The sequence below is a fragment of the Equus caballus genome, chromosome 3 (assembly GCF_041296265.1).
Source record: "Equus caballus isolate H_3958 breed thoroughbred chromosome 3, TB-T2T, whole genome shotgun sequence".
NCBI lineage: Eukaryota > Metazoa > Chordata > Mammalia > Perissodactyla > Equidae > Equus > Equus caballus.
In genome coordinates, this window is record NC_091686.1 from 5,729,977 (window position 1) to 5,749,648 (window position 19,672).

The window sequence follows — 19,672 nt, forward strand, 5'->3', positions numbered from 1 at the left end:
AGGGCGGCGACCCCGCCTCCCGCCGCCCTCCGCCCGCGGTCGGGCCCCGCCGCGAGGGCAAGGGCGCGGAGAGGGGCATCCTCCCCCCGGGGTCGCCCGACGCGGCCGGAGCGGCGGCGGGAGCGGCCGCGGTCACAGCCGCCCCTCCGAGCCCGGGCCAATCAGCGGCGCGGGCACAAATATGCAAATGGCGCGCCGGTGCTGCCGGAGTGCCGCTCGCAGGGGCTGGTGGGGTCGCGCTGGGGGAGTGAACGGGGCCAATCAGCGGGTGCGCGGCGGCGCGGGGAGGCGGTGCCCCTTCCCTCCTCCCTCCTCTCCCGCCCGGCCCCGCGCTGACAGGGGGGCCTGGCCGCGCCACCGGTAAGTGCCGCCGCCGCCCGGCGCTGCCACCCGCCGCCGAGGCGGGAGGAGGAAGCTCGGGGGCGCCTCGGGGCAGCGGCCGCTGCTCAACTGGTGGAGAGAGGCGGGGGCGGGTTCTGTCAGCTGGGTGGTCGCCGGAGGCCGCCCCCGCCCGGCCAGCCGCGCGTGTCAGTCTCGGTCGAGGCGGGGGGCGGCGGGGGCGCCTCAGCCATGGCGAAGCCGGGGAGCCCGCGGGCGGCGGTGAGTACGTGCCGCCGCCGCTCGGCCGGGGGTCGGGCCGGGCCGGGCCGCGGGAGGTGAGGGGCCTGCCCGGGGGCGGCGGGCGGGCGCGCGTGGAGGCCGGGGCGGCCGGGGCGGGGGCGCTGCCCGCACGTGCGGCCCAGCCAGCCCGTGGTCCGCCCCGCGCCTGTCATGGCTGCGGGCGGCTGCCCCCGCCCCCCGGCCCGCAGAGCCCGGGGTCGGGACCCGGCCGCCGCGCCTGTTGCGTCGAACGGAGGCGCGGGCAGGGCGGGCAGGGCGTGGGTGGGCAGGCCTCCCCCCCCCCCCCCCCCCGCCCCGCGGGAGGTCGGGGCCTCTCCGTCTGTTCGCTTCCCTCCCGGGGTCGGGCTTCCCTCCATCCCGCAGCCTCCTCCCCGCCCGCCCGCCCGCCGTCTCGTCTCCGTGACCCGTGGCAGGGCGTCCCGCGCGGGCGCTGGGTGACCCGAGCCCACATGCCCCCGGTGCTCTCCCGGGCCTGGCCTCCCGGCTGCCGGGCGCGCTGTCTGCCCGGGGCTCCTTCGCCCCGCCGGGGAGTCCCCCGGACCTCCGCGTCTGCAGCGGCCCGACCCCGCCGGCCTCCGTCTGCTGCCGCTTCCTTGGGCGCTGGGTGTGGGACGTGATGGGTGGTTCCAGGGCTCTCTTCGCGGACATCCATCCCAAAGCCAAGCACGACCCGGAAAGCCAGGGTGTCTTACTTGCCTGTCGCAGTCGCCAGTTCAGAGTGGTTTCTGTGTGTTCCTTTTTTGGTTTTGTTTTGCCTTTTTTTTTTTTTTTTTAAGAAAAATAAAACTTCTCAGAACAAAGTAGGCTATTTTTTCTTAATCGTAATGCTAACAGTGTTGCACGGTTTCCTGGAAGTCTGGGATTTGACACTATTGTGACTTTTATCCATTTATGTGAAATACTCGTAACTACCTCAGAATTCCTCTGTATTAAATAAAGTTTATGCTCATTAATAAAATTACTATCAGTTTAGTTTCTCAGTCTTGCATGCTACTTTTGACAGTTTCCTTTACTCTGATTTTAAACTCTCCAGTTCTACTTAACTAGCTAGGATCCTGAACAGAAAAGACGGCTTATCTTGTGTAATGCTACTCCGCCTCAACTCTGTGCCTACTTGTACAGGTACTGTTTAGACGAACACTACATCTGTAAACATTTGAACGTACAGGAGGTGAACCTAAGGGCGGATTCCACATTGCAGAGGGAGTTGTGTGTTGTGTGGGTGTGTTTCTGTTTTTGTTTTTTGCAATGCAAAAGGATGAACATAGGGTTTCTTCTTTTCTGTTGGATTTACAGAACCTGAATTTAAATGTGACTTTTTGCTAAGAGCAGGCAGCACAGAGCTTTCCATATGACACATATTTGATAAATACTTGTTAAATGAAAAACAACTATTGCTCCAAGCAAGTTAAACCTGTATTATGTATCTTCCAAGACTTTTCTGTTTCTGCTTTTATTGCTTTAACACCTCACCTTAAATAGTTATAGTGTACTACAAAGTATTGGCAGGTCTCAGTCCTTGGGGAGTTTCCTATAAACTACAGATCATATAATAATATACATGAAATGCTCTGGGGGAAAAAAAGTAGTTGCCTTTCAGATTTGCTTGAGGTATCTGTCATCCCTGAGCAGTCTCAGGAGAGTGGGTGGATATTGTAGAGTTAAAAAACAAGAAGCTTGTGATTGATTAACCAGGAGAAGATGATATTCTTAGAAGAACATAAGCAATAGCATTAGGAAGAAAACGTGTTGATGTAACCAGGAAAGCCGCCTTGGCTTGGAAGGAGTGCTGATTGGAGAGAATCAGGACTTGGTGGCTTCGCCAGCTGTGTAGCTATAGTCAGGTTTCCTAACCTCTGAGCTCTAGTTTTCTCCAGTTTTACAATTCCGTGATACTGAGTATTGCATGAGATCTGACCTCTGAAATACAAAAATTATATTTGGATTTAAGAAAAGGCAGAAGTTTTGAAACAAATAGTGGTAGAGTTTTTGGCCTTACCTGAAAATGGTTTTAAAAGAATAATGCTAATGGATGGGTATGAATAAAGATAAGAAAGCAGTGTTGTCAGTGGAAAAAGTCTATGACAAGTAAGATTAACAAAATTATAGAATTTTCAACTTGGAAGTTTTGGGGGTTGGCCCCATGGTTGAGTGGTTAAGTTCTCCTGCTCCGCTTTGGCGGCCCAGGGTTTCGCCAGTTGGAATCCTGGGTGCTGACATGGCCCCGCTCATCAAGCCACGCTGAGGCGGCGTCCCACATGCCACAACTAGAATGACCCACAACTAAAAATACATGACTGTGTACCAGGGGCTTTGGGGAGAAAAAGAAAGAATAAAATCTTTAAAAAAAAAAAAAAAAAAAGAGCCAGCCCTGTGGCTGAGTGGTTAAGTTCATGCGCTCCGCTGTGGCAGCCCAGGGTTTTGCCGGTTCGAATCCTGGGCGCAGATATGGCACCGCTCGTCAGGCCACGTTGAGGCAGTGTCCCACATACCACAACTAGAAGGACCTGCGACTAAGATATACAACTATGTACCGTGGGGATTTGAGGAGATAAAGCAGGAAAAAAAAAAGATTGGCAACACTTGTTAGCTAAAGGGCCAATCTTTAAAAAAGAAAAAAGGAAACTTTTAGCTCCAAACCCCTTATCTGATGTAATTGAATGCCTTCTATAAGGCATTGAACTAGACTTTGGCAGTTTACTCCTGGAAACAAGATAGAACTGAAGGAGGGGCTTAATGTTTTATAAATTTAAAGGCAGCAAGCGAAGTAGCATTACAGACTTAGAAGTAAAATCTGTTGAAGCTTCTATCAATACTAAAATGAAAATTTTGGTACGTGTGAACATTTTAAATTTTCTAAAGAGTTAGATGTGTTGATCATTAATGTAAATGCAATAGAAAAAAAGCAAACTAAACACTTTGACAGAGGGGGTAAATGAAATCCTAGAGAAGTCAAAGTCTAAAAAGGAAAAATAAATGTGACTGAAATAATAGACCTACTGGGAAATTTCGTCAGGTATCGGTATAGTGAATAAAGAACATAGGTAAGAATGTGGGAAGTTGAGGCAGTTGATCAGAGTGAAAATGAATTATGAAAACTATGAGAACGTGTTCTAAATGTTTGAAAAACTTTAAAAGCCAAAAATTGGAATCAAGAACTTTATGGATGCTGAGAAGATAGAATGATTTTATTGTAACCTTTTAATTGTTTTGTAGCTGTTGTGGTCTTAACATAATTGTCTTAACACAATACAGATTTCATAATGTTAGAAGATTTAGCTTTTTACACTTATTTACTTTGTAAGTATAAGTTGCCACATTCCAATTTTATAACTATCTTCTACCACTTTGTATCTCTGTTTATTTCCTTGCTTGGGCTTCACTCTCATACATTCCACCTCTCTGAATTTTATCAGTCTGTGAATACTCAGGGCAAATTCCACTTTGTGAGTAAAGTCATCTCCTGTCATTGTAGCCCTTAGGGATTTCACCTTCCTGTGAGGTCATAACATTATTATTTGTCTCACTTATTTGACATATTATGTACAACTTCTAGACATTCCCTCTGTTGTATTGCCTTTAAGTTTGTAGGAACACTTTTTGCTCCTCCCTTTTAGAAACAGTTGGAAAGCTGATCAAGTGATAACAGGAGACCCAGAGGAGGGGAAGTCACTTTGACCTATAATTTATCCTCTGGACTCTGGGTCATTCACATCCATTAATTCATTAAACAGATTTATTAAGTGATCCCTTTATTAATTTTTTATATGTAATATAATAAATGTATTAAGTGATCCTCACCTTTGTAGAATCTATAGTCTAATAGAAGAAACTGATAATGAACAAGTAAATAAACAAATGTAAAATTATAACTTGTGATGAATTAAATAAAGGAAGAGAACAGAGTGCTAGGAGAGAGAAAAATGAGGATTTTAGATGGTGTGGTCAGAGAAGGCCTCTCTCAAGTGGTGATATTTAAGTCAAGGCATAAAGAATAAGAATCCAGATAGGGAGCAAAGTTCCTGGAAGAGAGACAAATATGTATGAAGGGAAGAGAGAGCTTAATATCTTGGAAGAAATGAAAGAAGTTCAGGGTGGCAGGAGCGTAATAAGAGAGGAAAACTGCACAAGATGAAATGGGAGAGATGGAGAGAGAGCAGGCCACACATGGCCTTGCAGGGCATGATAAAGACTTTGGTGTTTTACTAAGGACATTGCAGTTACTGAAGATTTTGAAGCAGAAGAATAATCTGCTTGAATTTAAATTTTTTAAAAAATCACTTTGATTGAGAATGGATTGGAAAAAGGCAAGAGTGAAAGCAGACGTTGTACTACTACCATTGCTGAGAATAGGACATGGTGTAGCTGGAACTAGGGTAGCAGCTGTGGAGGTGAAGGAAGGAAAAGGATATATATAAAAGATGTGATTTGAAATACAGAGAAAGAAGAGATGGGGGTGAGCGGGAAGGCCCGCTAACTTTGTGATGGATTGGAGTTAAAGGAAAGATGTCAAAAATGACCTCCAGGGTCCTGGCTTAAGGAACTAGATAGATGGTGATGAGCTTTACTGAGGTGAAGATGATATGGGGGAGGAAAGATTTGGCAAGAAATCAAGTGTTTCAGAAGGTGGGGACTGCCTTTACCTGACTGATAGGTGCCTCAGTCAGGATAGGTGTAACTATGTGTGACACCAAAATATTCAGAGTTTTGAGAGGAAGGAGCAAGCTTCATATTTATGCTAGAAAAATTGATACCTGAAATGATCTTACTTTTTAGCAATGTAGTTCAGTTTTTGAAAGTTTATTTGTGGATACTTTCTTAATATAGATTATATTAGATATGAAGGTTTGAGAAAAAAGTTAACTGGAATGTAGTATTAGATATGTTTATATATTATTTGGGTGATGGTGCAGAAAAGAAAAGTCTTGTAGTCTTGGTGTTCCCAGGAAGTAGCACTCTTTAAAGTTATTAGCTTGTAGGCAGCCAGATGTTAAATTTATCATTTTTAATGAGGCTTCTAGTGCTTATGAATAAAAATTATAATTCAGGTCATTAGTAGCCATTATTTATTGAATAACTGTAGATACTGATGTTTCTGTTATACTTTGGCATTATTGAGTGAAGTTAACTAAGCGTTTAATATTTCTTTTATTATACTTTAAAACTTTTTTAACGAGTAATTTCAAATGTTGTTGCTACAAGGGGACATAGTTTGAAATCTGAAAAAAAAATTATTTTTCTTGTCCAGTGATCATTCCAGTTTAGTTTTCCTGACTAAGCAGCAGCAGTATAAAGTATATTAAATTTTACTCTGTTGGAAATCAACGGCTGTGCTTCTGAAAGATAACTGTGAATGTATCTTCTTAGTTCTTCTATAAGAAGAAGGAAAAAATGGTTAGGATAATGGTTTGGCTTCATATATTTTGCATAAAGTTTATTTTATCTTAAAATGTGATTTATCACAGTTTGAGTAAAGCAAAAATTATTCCTTTTTTCATGGAATTAACTGACTAGAATTCAATGTATATTTTGGTCATATCATCTTTGCAGTGTTTATCTTGAAAAAGACAATTAAATATTTATTCATTAAAATTTTTTCCTCCATTCCAGGAACTGAGCAGCTTTACCTAAAAGAAATTTAGAATTTAAGATTCTAGATTTGGTGCATATTTAATCTGTTTTATAGATGAAGAAACTGATGTACAGAGAAACTAAGTTGCCTGAGGTTTCTAGTCTTAGGGAATATTTTATTTCAGAGATTGCATAATTTAGTGAGTTCACTGTATATCCAGATAGAAGAATTAGTTCTGCTTTGGTGAACATGCATTGAAATCAGTAGTATACAGAGTTTACTGAAGTCCTGTCAGAGACCATCCTATATTTGTTTACCAATGTTTTTTTGAATGATATATACTCTAAATGGTGATTTATAAATACATACTTATGGTTCATCTTGTTCCATTTAGGTTTTTAAAAAAATTTTCAAGTTACTAGGGACATTCAGAAAAGTGTATAAATTTTAAGTATGTAGCTGTGTATGACTTATTACAAAGTAAACTCGTCTCTGAAACTACCACCCAGGTCAAAGAATAGAATGTTATTGTTACTGGCACCCCAGAAGCTCCCCCCATACTCCCTTTCAATTATCATTCCCATTCAGCCTTCCCAGAGGTAACCATTATGCTGACTTCCAAAACCAGAGAGTAGCTTTGCCTGGTTTTGAACTTTATGTAAATGGAATCATATAGTACGTATTCTTTTGCTTAATATTATGTCTGAGACTAATCTGTGTTTTTCCATGCAGGAATAATTCATTCATTCTCAATGCTGTTGATTCTGATGTATGATGGACATGTTTTCAGTTTTAGGCTGTTATGCATAATACTGATATGAACATCCCTATGCATGTCTTTTGGTGCATATGTGCAGACATTCCTGTGGAGTATATATTTCTAGAAGTGGAAAAGCTGGTCATAGGTATACATATGTTCAACTTTAGCAATAATGCTGTATAGTTTTCCAAAAACGTTTTTCCAGTTTACACTCCTTTCAGCAGTATACAAGAATGCCAGTTACTCCGTATTCAGTTATATGGTTTGATTAAAATACCACTGTTTGAAAAGTCTTTTGCTCTTTTTTTTTAATCTCCAAAAATGACTATTTGACAGTGAATAGTTATTTCTACTTAAATGAGACATAGTACAAAGGAATATGAAACAGCAAATATAAAGATTTTTCGCCCAAAAATGAGTGCTTGTTTTGTGTCTGTTGGATTACAGCAGATTAGAGCAAAACATAGTTTTATATTTTCAAAGTTATGGCCAAATAAGAGACGCTGTCTTTTCTTGAGCCTTAAAAATGTTTGCTTTTTAAAATAGAATGGATAGTGTACCATTTGGGGGTATGGTTTGGGAAGAATGAAAAATACATATTTATAACTTAAATCTTCTTGAAATGGAAGAAAAGAAAACTTTTGGTCCAAGCGAATTTGATAGGTAGTAGGTGAAATGTACATGATACTTTTAAATAGGGCCCTGGGGAATGAGGCAGCGAGATTATAATAAAGATACATATTATTCCTGAGATGAATAGAAATCTGTCAGAAATGACCAAAGTTCCCAGGGCTACTCATAGGGATACACATCATTATATAAATAGGGACCCATCTCTTGCTTTCTTAGTATGTTTTTGGGCAGACCTAAAGGAGTGCAATGAGATGCTATATGGTCTTATTAAAGTAGTGGGAAATTGGGTTTTATGTCTTTATGTTATGTCAGTAGTAAGAAAAAAAATTAAATTTTTAGTATTCCAAAAAAAATGGAATTGAGTTTCTCAAGGATTTGAATGTGAAATCACATTTTAGAGGTTATGTTAAGGAATATGTGTCAACACAACATTTGACTGAATTTGAAATGCTAAGTAAGTGGATTTGATGGAAATGAAATCACTGCATAGAAGCTTCTATCTGTTAAATTACTTTATATCAATCAGAAAGACAAGGAAAGCCATGGGAAAGAAAATCCAGGATAGTCTGCTGTCATAGAAGCTAAGAAGTTCCAGAAGGCGGAACGGTTGATTGAACGGAATTCAGAAAACATTTAAACAGCTTTTATTATGGGCCAAGCAGGGTGGTAGTTGGCACTTGAGATGAATAAATTGTAGACCTTGTTCTTCTCAGCACTGAAACCCTAAATAGTATATGATAGATGGGGATGCGTAAACAATTGGAGGCTTCATATAGAAGATAGCAGTTGAGTTTAGCTTCTGCTGTCTGTTTGGTTAGTGATGGCAATTGTTTCTTAGTGGTCAAAGACAAGGATTGAGAGAACATTTGGGTTTGTCTAGGAGGTTATTAGTTGTCTTTGAAAGTACAGTTGCAGTAATTTTATGGGGGCAGAACTAGAGTACAAGAGGCTAACAGCCAAATGGGTAAATAGAGGCAGTAGATCACTTATTTTCAATATTTGTCATTGAATGGAAGGATAGAAATAAGATGACTTTGTACATTTCTGTTAAGGTAAGGGAAATCTGCTGATGCCTAAAGTTAGAAGGGAAGCAGGCAATTGCAAGGGAATGATTAAAGATCCTTGGGAGAGATGGAGTGTGTGTGGGTCTAAGTCCCTTTGAAAGGCTAGATGGATTGGTATTAAGAGGTGAGATTTGTTTTTGGAGAAGAGTCATGCTTCCTCTTCTGAGAATAGCTAGAAGAAAAAGGGATAGATGCAAAGACAGATAGATGCTTCTGAAAAAAAGTGATTGGTGAATTTCATCTGGAAAACCTCGGAAGACTATGAGGCAAAATTGTCCTTCGGTGAAAATGGGGAAGTTAGGATTGAAGGCTTGAGGAGAGAAAACATAAAATAACTGCAAAGAGCTAGTCTAGAAGGTAATGAATTTAGACATTTCTAAATAAAAGCAAGGACCTTGTTGAAGGTAAAGGTTAGTATTAACCTTGTATTAATGAGGTATCAGGCATATAATAAATATTATAAATGTTACAAATATTCAGGAAATGTTCATTTAATTGTCCTGAGGCCTGGAGGTAAAAATCACAGTGGTGAGGTTAATACAGTATGGTGGATTTGAGTGAGTGAAAAAGATTACCAGAGTATTGAAGGAGATGAGAGGACAGCATTGGAGATTATTAGTAAAAGAACCTGAAGAGGTCTGGAGAAGCCTAACAGTCGTGAGAGGGTGTGAACTGACTGTAGGCTCTTGGGAAGTCAGAAAAGAGGTGAAAGGTATGAGAGGGAAATCTACATTTATTAAGCACTTACTATATTTTAGGAACTTTGAATGTATTTCTAAACCCTGCAAGTTAGATGGTGATAATCAACGTGGGTCTCAGTTTCCATTGTATTTCAAACTTTGGAAATTCTGCATTTAAATCAATCTCCTGTTTTTAATACTAATGTTACTGCACAGAATTAGGGTTCTCCTACCTGATGTGCATAAAAAAACCACTTATTACAGCATCAGCTTTTGGGAAGAGAACAGTTTTATTGCTAGATCCATCTGCAGGGAGACAGGAGGCATCAGCTCTTAAATCTGTCTCCCTGATCCAGGGCTTGGGGCAAAATTTATGGGTTGAGGGGCAGGGCTGTCTGATCTGTAGAGATAGATGATTGGAGATGAGAAGTGAGGTAATCTGCGCAAGCATGGTCAAGCTTCATGGCTCTTAGTAGGACACGTGTTCACAAAATGGTGGTGTGAGTATCGTCTGAGGCTGGAGTTTGAAGCCCTTTGACATCAAAAGGGTCACTTATCCAGCATTTGCACATGCCCACTGAATGGGTTGGTGGTTTCAACCAGCCTGAACTGGACAAGGGCAGGCTCTCAGATCCTGAAAGACAACTCTTTTTTTTTTCTTTTAAAGATTTTATTTTTCTTTTTTCTCCCAAAAGCCCCCTGGTAGATAGTTGTGTATTTTTAGCTGTGGGTCCTTCTAGTTGTGGCATGTGGGATGCCGCCTCAGCATGGCCTGATGAGGAGTGCCATGTCCGCGCCCAGGATTCAAACCAACGAAACCCTGGGCCGCCAAAGTAGAGCGCACGAACTTAACCACTCGGCCATGCTTAATTACTCTGTTGTTAAGATGGGGTCAGTTGCACTGGTCCTACAGGGCCCGTGGTTACATTAATTGAAATTTATTTGGCTTTAGAATATATATATTTATATTTAATTTGGTTATGAGTATGATTGATGTTCAGGACTACTTCAGTTAAACAACTTGACCTACTCAGTATCAACTAGGAAACTTGTAATCTGTTATCAGTATCAGCCCAAAATTAGTTATCCTCAATCAGTTTTTACCGAGAGTAGAGATGTGATTGTGTTTTAAAGATTTCCCTTTCTGTGAGATGCAAAGTAAAACTAAATTAAGTGTGAATGCCAACAAAGTAAGTAGTTGACTTTAATAATTAGCTATCTGCAGAGGGAGATGTTAATATAAACATTAGATGAGTATTATTTAGATTAGTGGTTTTCAGTTCTTTTATATCAAGGAATCCTTTGTTTTGTTGAAAAATCCTACTTGAAAGCTCAATCTGTAAAATAAGAGCAGAATTTTCAGGGTAAAATCTTTTTTAGGGAGAAAATGGGGGAATAGGAAGTCTAAAGCCCTCTCTTCCCTTTCAGTGGCTAAAGATGACCCAGCAGTCCAAGGAGCACAGTTCGAAAACTGTTTACACGGTGCTCTATATGGTTATTTTGCAAGAGTTCTGAGATCAGTACTGTTGCAGTCCCCACTTTACAAATTAAGAAACTGAGCTTCAAAAGTGATTTGCCTAAGATTTCATACCTACTAAGTGATAAAGCCAGGATTCCAACTGTACCAGTCTATTTTCCGAGCCTATACTTTGAACTACTATGCTATACCTCCCCTTGTAGAATGACTTATCAATGAAAGTAGGATTCTTTGAGGGATAACTGGGAATTAAATTTTAAATTGGATCACTGAGGCATTCTTTTGTGTGTGTGTGTGGTAAAATATACATAACATAAAATTTACTGTTTTGACCATTTTTAAGTGTACAGTTCAGTTGGGGCATTCTTAAAGTCATAAAAATGGTATATTATTAAGAGGATGCTTTTCAATCTCAACTTTTGGAGTAATATTAAGGATCAAGAGGCTTCATTTTGTTTTATATTATGATATTATTGAATTCTTGAAAGCATTTGAGTATTTACTATGTGACATTATGCTTGTAGATGTTAGAGATACAAAGTTGACTAAGAACCAATCTCTGCACTCATCTTGTTTAGTAGGAAAGATAAGCAAGTAGACCAAGAATGATAATACAGTGTATTAGGTATGGAATACAAAAATGAGTGCTTAACATTTTGAGGGCTGTGTGTTTGTGTACATATGTATGTATAAGGCTTCCTAGAGGTGTTAGAGCTTGAGTTTAATCTCAAAGACATTACTTTATCAAATGGAGGAAAGTGGGTGGTGGGGAGCGATGTTATTGGCATAGAGAACTTCCTGTACATATTAATGGAGATGTGACAAAGTTTGGTGAACTCAGGCAACATTTCAACGTGGTTTAAACAGGGATTACTTATGGGGGAATGGAAGCAAATAAGGGTGAAGAGGCATTGATATCTTTAGCAAGGGAATAAAATGAACAAGTATATATGTTGGGAGGGCCAAGATAAGTTTAGGCATACGATCATACTGTTGATTAGTATAAATATTTTAAAAATGAGTTGGAAACTAAGTACAATCAGATATAACAGGTTTGGTGTTAGTAGTTTTTCAGCAAGTCAGTGTAGAATCTTGATCTATATTCCTTGTTCTGCAGGTCAATGAGAGGGAAATATATATTTATTGAGCACTTACTATATTTTAGGACTTTGAATGTATTCTTCTGAACTCTCCACAGCCCTGCAATGTAGATGGTCAGAGGAGGAAACAGACTGAGAGGTTCCAAGAACCGCTCAAGGTTACACAGCTTAGAGAAAGCAGGTAAAATTTGAACTCACTCTGGAGCTTCTTATTTGCCAGATATTTTTCTGTGTATTTTATAATTAAATAGTTGCGTATATACGTAATACAGTTAGGTTAATCCAAAACAGATCAAGGATTGGTAGAGCTGAAGGTGGGATTTAATAGAGTTGTGTAAACAAATGCAGAGATTGGAATACATGACATTAAAGCCACTTACCATATGGATTTCTGTAATGATTTTGTATATTGTACATTAATAAAACAACTAAGGATTTGTTAATTAGCTATTGGAAATAATTTGGAAGGATGTCCTTTTGGATGACTATTACTAATTGTTTTATTTTTCTGTTAGGTTCTGATTTTTGCTAGGACTCATGTTGTTATATGTTAAGGTCATGTTAGCTTGAGAAATTAATAAATGAAGACAGTGATACTCCTACAAATAACATAGTGACCTTCTTTAACATAATTTTTTGGGGGAATTTTAGGTATAGAATGTTATAGTTGATTTCATCAAGAGGAAAAAAGCATGATTTGTTCTAATTAAAAAGTATTTTTAAAGTTAAATCTCAAATAAGTTTTTAGTTTATTATATGGAGCTCACTACTTTATATTTTTCTTGCATTTATTCCTTGTGAGGATTTTAAGGTTTTTTTCCCTAATGGAATTTTTATCTCTAGTTTGGTTGGGGTAGGTATTTGTTTTTTAATTCCTTTCTTGGAAGTCTATAGAGTTTTGAAACATTTGTGAATATATGAATAGAAAATAAACCAAAATACAGAAAGTTGAGTTATGAGACACCTTCACAAGTATCCAATCCATACTTGTCATTGATGAGAAAACTGAGGGCCAGAGGGTTAATATGTTGTCACACATTTAGTTAGTACCAGAAATCAGAATTTTTGGTCTCCTGATAGGGGGAAGACAAATAATACTAATAGGTTTAGTCTATAATTTTGGGTAATGAAATTTCTCTTTTGAATCCTTTTAGCCTACTTTGAAAATGTCTGTTTTGTAAATATTAAGTAAGTTAAGCAGAGATACATATTAATGTCCATATTAAGGAATTATTTTCAGAGTACTGTTGTTTTCTAAGCAGTTAATTGGGTCACAGTTTGGAATATGCTGTCCATACATCTTTTACTCTACTTCCCATAAAATAGCTAAGGATACTACCAAAGGGTAGATTCTATAGCATATCATGTTTCTTGTTCAAAAAGAAGTTGAAAAATGCTGAAAAAATTTTAAGTGGGCCACAATAAACAAACAGCGGAGTATTATTCAGCTGTAAAAAAGAGAAGGAAATTCTGACATATGCAACAACAAGGATGAACCTTGAGGATATTATGCTAAGTGAAATAAGCCAGTCACAAAAAACAACTGCTGTATGATTCTACTTATATGAGGTATCTAAAGTAGTCAAATTTTTAGAAACAGTAGAATGGTGGTTACCATGGGCTAGGGGGAGGCAGAAATAGGGAGTTGTTTAATGGGTACAGGGTTTCAAATTTGCACAATGTTTTGCATTCATCACCACCATCTATTTCCATATTTTTTCATCATCCCAAACAGAAACTCTGTACTCATTAAGAAATAACTCCCTACTTTCACCTCTTCCCAGCCCCTGGTCACCTCTTACCATTCTGTCTCTGTGAATTTGCCTATTCTAGATATTTCATGTAAGAGGAGTCATACAATATTTTCCTCTTTTGATTTTGATTTGTATTCCTCTAATGACTGACATTGAGTATCTTTTCATGTGTTTATTGGCCATTCCTATATCATTTGGAGAAATGTCTATTGAAGTCCTTTGTCTTTTTTTTTTTTTTTTTTTTTTGCTGAGGAAGATTCACCCTGAGCTAACATCTGTTGCCAACCTTCTTCCTCTTTTTGTATGTGAGCCACCACCACAACATGGCCAGTGACAGACAATTGGTGTAGGTCTATGTGCAAGAACTGAACCCAGGCTGCCAAAGTAGAGTGCTCTGAACTTAACCAGTAGGCCACTGGGGCTGGCCCCTATCCATTTTTCAGTTGGGTTGTTTGTCTTTGTAGTATTGAGTTGTAGGAGTTCTTTATAAAGTCTGAATATGAAACCTTTATCAGATATTTATTTGCATGTATTTTCTCCCATTCTGTGGGTTGTCTTTCTGTGGATGAGTCTTCCAACTTTGTTCTTCTTTTTCAGGATTGTTTTGGCTATTCTTAGTCTCTTGAAATTCCATATGAATTTCAGGATAAATTTTTCCAATTCTGCAAAAAAGTCATTGGAATTGTGATAGGAATTGCATTGAATCTGTAGATCACTTTAGGTAGTGTTATCATCTTAACAATATTAAGTCTTTCAGTTAGTAAATAGGATGTCTTTCCGTTTGTTTAGATGTACTCTAATTCCTTTCAACAATGTTTTGTAGTCTTCAGTGTCTATATCTTGTTATGTTCTTCCTTAAATTTATACTTAAGTATTTTATTCTTTTTAAGGCTATTGTAAATGGAATTGTTTTCTTAATTTCTTTTTTGGAATGTTGACTGCTATCTTCTAGAAATACAACTAATTTTTCTGCATAGATTTGTATCCTGTAATTTTGCTGAATTTGTTTATTAGCTCTAACTGTGTGTGTGTGTGTTATTTATAGTTTTCTATAAGATTATGTTATCTGTGAATAGAGATAGCTGTACTTTTTCCTTTCCAAGTTGGATGCCTTTTATTTTACTTTTTTGCCTGTTTTCTCTGGTTAGATCTTCTTAGATCTTGAAGAGAAGTAGTGAAAGTGGGCATCCTTGTCTTGTTCTTGATCTTGGGGCAAAAGCTTTGATTCTTTTAAGTGTGATGTTAGTTGTAGTTGTTCATATTATGGGCTTTACCATTTTGTGGAAGTTTCCTTCTATTTCTGTTTTACCGAATGCTTTTATCAGGAAGGGTGTTAGATTTTGTCAAATGCTTTCCTGTGTCAACGGAGATGATGATGTGCCTTTTCCCTCATTCTATTAATATGATGTATTACATTGACTTTTGTATGTTGAATTACCTTTGCATGCCTAGGATAAGTCCCACTTGGTCATAGTGTGTAGTATGTTGTATATATATGTGTATGTGTATAATATGCTGCTGGATTTGGTTTGCTATTGAGTTTTTCATCTATATTCATAAGGGATATCTTTTTTTTTTTTTTTTAAAGATTAGTACCTGCACTAACATCTGTTGCCAGTGGTTTTTTTCTCTTCTTCTTCTTCTCCCCCTCCCCCTTCTTGCTCCCCTCCAAAGCCCACCGGTATATAGTTCTGTATTCTACTTGTAGGTCCTTTTAGTTCTGCTGTGTGGGACACCACCTCAGTGTGGCCTAATGAGTGCTGCTAGGCCTGTGCCCAGGATCCCAACCAGCGAAACCTTGGGCCACTGAAGTGGAGTGCACGAACTTAAGCAGTTGGTCATGAGGCCAGCCCCTATAAGGGATATCTTTAGTGGGGTTTTTTTGTTGTTTTTTGTTTTTCTTCTAATGTCTTTGGCTTCAGTATCAGGGTAATGTTGGCCTCACAGAATGAGTTAGACAGTGTTCCCACCTTTTCACATTTGTGGAAGAATTTGAGAAGAATTGGTATCAGTTCTTTAAATATTTGGTAGAATTCACCATTAAAGCTTTTTGGCCATAGGCTTTTCTTGTTGGGAGATTTTTGATTACAGATTCAATCTCATTACTTGTTATGGATCTATTTAGATTTTCTATTTCTTCTTGAGTGAGTTTTGGTAGTTTGACACATAATTTGTCCATTTCATCTAGGTTATCCAATTTGTTCGTGTACAATTGTTCATACATTATTTTATAATCCTGTTTATTTTTATAGACTCTGTATTAATATCCTCTTTTTGGTTTCTGTTTTTAGTAATTTGGATCTTCTCTCTCTTTTCTTAGCCAGTTCGGCTAAGCTTTGTCAGTTTTCTTGATCTTTCAAAGAACTAATGTTAGATTTCATTGTTTTTTCTCTACTGCTTTTCCCTTCTCTATTTCATTTACCTTAACTCTAATTTTTATTACTTCTTTCCTTCTGCTACCTTTGGTTTTAGTTTACTCTTCTTTTATATATCCTTTAGGTGTACAGTTAGGTTATCAGTTTGGGATCTTTCCTTTTTTTTTTTTTTTTTTGGTTAGGAAGACTGGCCCTGAGCTGACATCTCTTGCCAATCTTCCTTTTTTTTTTGTCCCCAAAGCCCCAGTACATAGTTGTATGTCCTAGTTGTAAGTCATTCTAGTTCTTCTATGTAGGATGCTGCCACAGCAAGACCTGATGAGTGGTGTGTAGGTCCACACCCAGGATCCGAACCAACGAACCCTGGGCTGCTGAATTGGAGAGTGCGAACTTAACTGCTCAGCCACAGGGCTGGCTCCTGAGATCCTTCTTTTTTAATGTAGTTGTTTACGGGTATAAATTTCCATTGGAGCATTGCTTTTGCTGCAATTTATAAGTTTCACTATGTTGTGTTATCATTTTTATTTATCTGAAAGTATTTTCTAATTTCTCTTATTTTTACTTTGACTCATTGCTTATTTAAGAGTGTGTTGTTTAATATCCATATATATGTGAGTTTTCCAGTTTTCCTTCTTATTGATTTCCAGATTTATTCCATTGGGATCAGAAAGATACTTTGTATATTTTCAGTCTTTTAAAATTTATCAAAAATTGTTTTGTGGCCTACTATATGGTCTGTCCTGGGGAATGTTTCATGTGCACTTGAGAAGACTGTGTATTGTGCTGTTGTTGGGTAGAGTGTTCTATATATGTGTTTTAGGTCTAATTGGTTTATAGTGTTCAGATCCTCTACTTCCTTGTTAGTTTTCTGTATGGTTGTTCTATCCATTATTGAATATGGGCTATTGAAGTCTCCACCTATTATTTTAGCACTATTTCTTCCTTCAATTTTGTGTATTTTTGCTGCATAAATTTTGTGGCTCTATTGTTAGGTTCATATATGTTTATAATTATTACATATTCTTGATGGATTGAATGTTTTATCAATATATAATGTTCTTTGTTTTTTGTAACCTTTTTTGACTTAAATCTGTTTTGTTTGATAATAATATAGCCACGCCAGCTCTTTTGGTTATTATTTGTATAGGATATCTTTTTTCATCCTTTCAACCTGATTGTGGCTTTGTATTTAAAGTGAGTCTCTTGTAGACAGCATATAGATGGATCATGTTTTTGTTTTTATCCATCCTGCCAATATCTTCTTTTTAATTTGAGAATTTAATTCATTTACATTCAAAGTAATTACTGATAAGGCAAAAACTTATTTCTATCATTTTGCTATTTGATTTTTTTATGTCTTACATACTCTTTGTTCCTCCATTCATTACTGACTTTTTAAAATATTTAATTGATTTTTTTGTAGTGTACCATTTTGATTTTATTCTTTCCTTTTCTGTATATTTTTTAGTTATTTCCTATGCTGTAATAATAACAGCTTGTTTGTATGTCTATGAGAATGACCTAGTAGAATGAAAAAATTGATGACTCAGGAGAGAAAAGCAAGAATGACTGTTGCAGTGTCCTTGAGCAGGTGGGAGTGGGAAAGGAAGGTGGAGGAAAGAGAGTATTAACTTTTTACTGCTTTGTCTTGTTATAAGAACCAAACATTTTTCAACTTAAAAAAATCTAAAGCAGTGGGAGGAAATTGAAAAAAAGTTATGTCTTTTATGATTTCCAAATTTCTTTGTGATGTGGTTGGGAAGTTGGTCAGAAATACTTCAGCTGAGGGTAGGAAATTGTTATTCTGGTATGTGAGTATCTGTATCTTCATATCTTCTCGGGAAAGGTCTACAGAAGAGGAGAGAAAAGTAGATATAGAAATGATACCAAAACTTGGATGAGAGGAGTACAGTTGCTTGCCTACTTTAATTCATAATGAATACAGAACTTAGCAGTCCCTATTACCTTTTAAAGGGTCAGTTCTAAATAATCAATGCACAGGGGCTGTCCCAGTGGTATAGTGGTTAAGTTCGTGTGCTGCACTTCGGCGGTCCAGGGTTTGCGGTTTCAGATCCCAAGTGTGGACCTACACACCGTTCATCAATCTATGCTCTGGTGGTGCCCCACATACAAAATGGAGGAAGATTGGCACAGATGTTGGCTCAGGACCATCTTCCTCAAGCAAAAAGAGGAAGGCTGTCAATGGATGTTAGCTGAGGGCCAGTCTTCCTCACACACAAAAAATAATTGAGGAGCAATATGGAATCCATACTAATTTAATATTTATTCCCTTTCAATTAATATTTATTACTCAAAAGTCTCTGGACTTCCTACCTTTTAAAAAAAATTAAAATTCTAAGTATCCTAAATTTCACATTCTGATTTTCACTAATATTTTCTGAGTTGTCATGTGACATTCTAAAGCAGTCTTCCTCAATAATATCACTGTTATTAATGATAATAAAAATAACGTGTTGTGTTTGAGTGGAAAGCATTTTAATATTTATTGTAACAATCATTATATTAAGTGTATAGGATTAGGCAAGGGTTTTTTGCTAATTCTTTGCTTTTTATTTTCTTTAGGTCTGTAATAATGAGGAACTTTGTGGGTGAGAGTACACCTCCCCTAGCGTTTATCATTTGTGACAGAGTCAGTAAGGATCATTTTAGTTTCCCTTTTTCATTGAAGTTTTAAAAGGATCATGATAGCTTACTTTCAAAGGCATTTTTTCTTGAGTCATTTAAAAAATATGTTTACTCTAGAGTTCTTATTCATTTTAAATTTCACAAAAGTGTAGTTTCCCAATTATCATTACTTGCTTACTTTAACACTGTCATAGTTTCAGAGTTGCATTGGACAGATAAAATACTTTATTTGAGATGTCTAACAGACTTCCATTGTAACTTGGTCAAATCTTTCAAAGTAAATTCACTTGCTTTATTTTTTCTCAGAAAAATGTACCTTGCAAATAGTTCCAAGTAAAATTAGTTGGTAATTACATTGAAGAGAATCAGATTTTAATTGACCACTATAATCTTCATCCTTATTTAAGAGATATAACAGAAAATTAAAGGACTCAAAACAATTTTACCCTTAAATTTTTTTCTTTGTAAAATAGCTTTATTGAGATATAATTCAGATACTACATAATTCACCCAAAGTGTATAATTCAGTGGCTTTCAGTATATTCACAGAGTTGTATATCTATCACCACAAGTAACTTTAGAATATTTTTATTATCCCAAAAAGAACCCGCATAACTATCCAACACTCATCAGTCTCATCACTCCTTGGCAGCCACTGATCTCCTTTGTGTCTCTCTAGATCTGCCTGTTCTTGACATTTTTTATAAATGGAATCATATGATATGTAGTCCTTTGTGACTGGCTTTTTTCACTTGGCATGTTCTCAAAGTTCATCTGCGTTTTCAGCATGTATCAGTACTTGATTTCTTTTTAGTGCCAAATAATATTCCATTAGATTGATGTACCACATTTTTTTTACCCATTCATCAGTTGTTGGACATTTAGGTTGTTTCCTCTTTTTGGCAATTGTGATTAATGCTGCAGTGAACATTGGTTTGTAAATATCTGTTTGAGCCCCTGCTTTCAATTCCTTTGGGTATATACCTAGGA

At 38.0% G+C, this 19,672-nt stretch overlaps 1 protein-coding gene across 7 annotated transcripts in view; it reads left to right on the forward strand.

Annotated features, from left to right (window-relative positions):
- CHD9 (chromodomain helicase DNA binding protein 9) overlaps positions 1-19,672 on the forward strand; it is a 232,292-nt gene that overhangs the window by 50,573 nt on the left and 162,047 nt on the right. For 2 of the 7 annotated variants that reach the window (XM_023636981.2, XM_070262935.1), the window contains exon 1: positions 32-360. The exons of 3 other annotated variants lie outside the window; for them this stretch is intronic. The gene's annotated coding sequence lies outside the window, so the exon portion shown is untranslated. Of the gene's footprint in view, positions 1-31; positions 601-12,005; positions 12,089-19,672 lie in introns of those variants that run through there. 2 more of the 7 variants (XM_070262934.1, XM_023636983.2) reach the window with 2 other exon arrangements.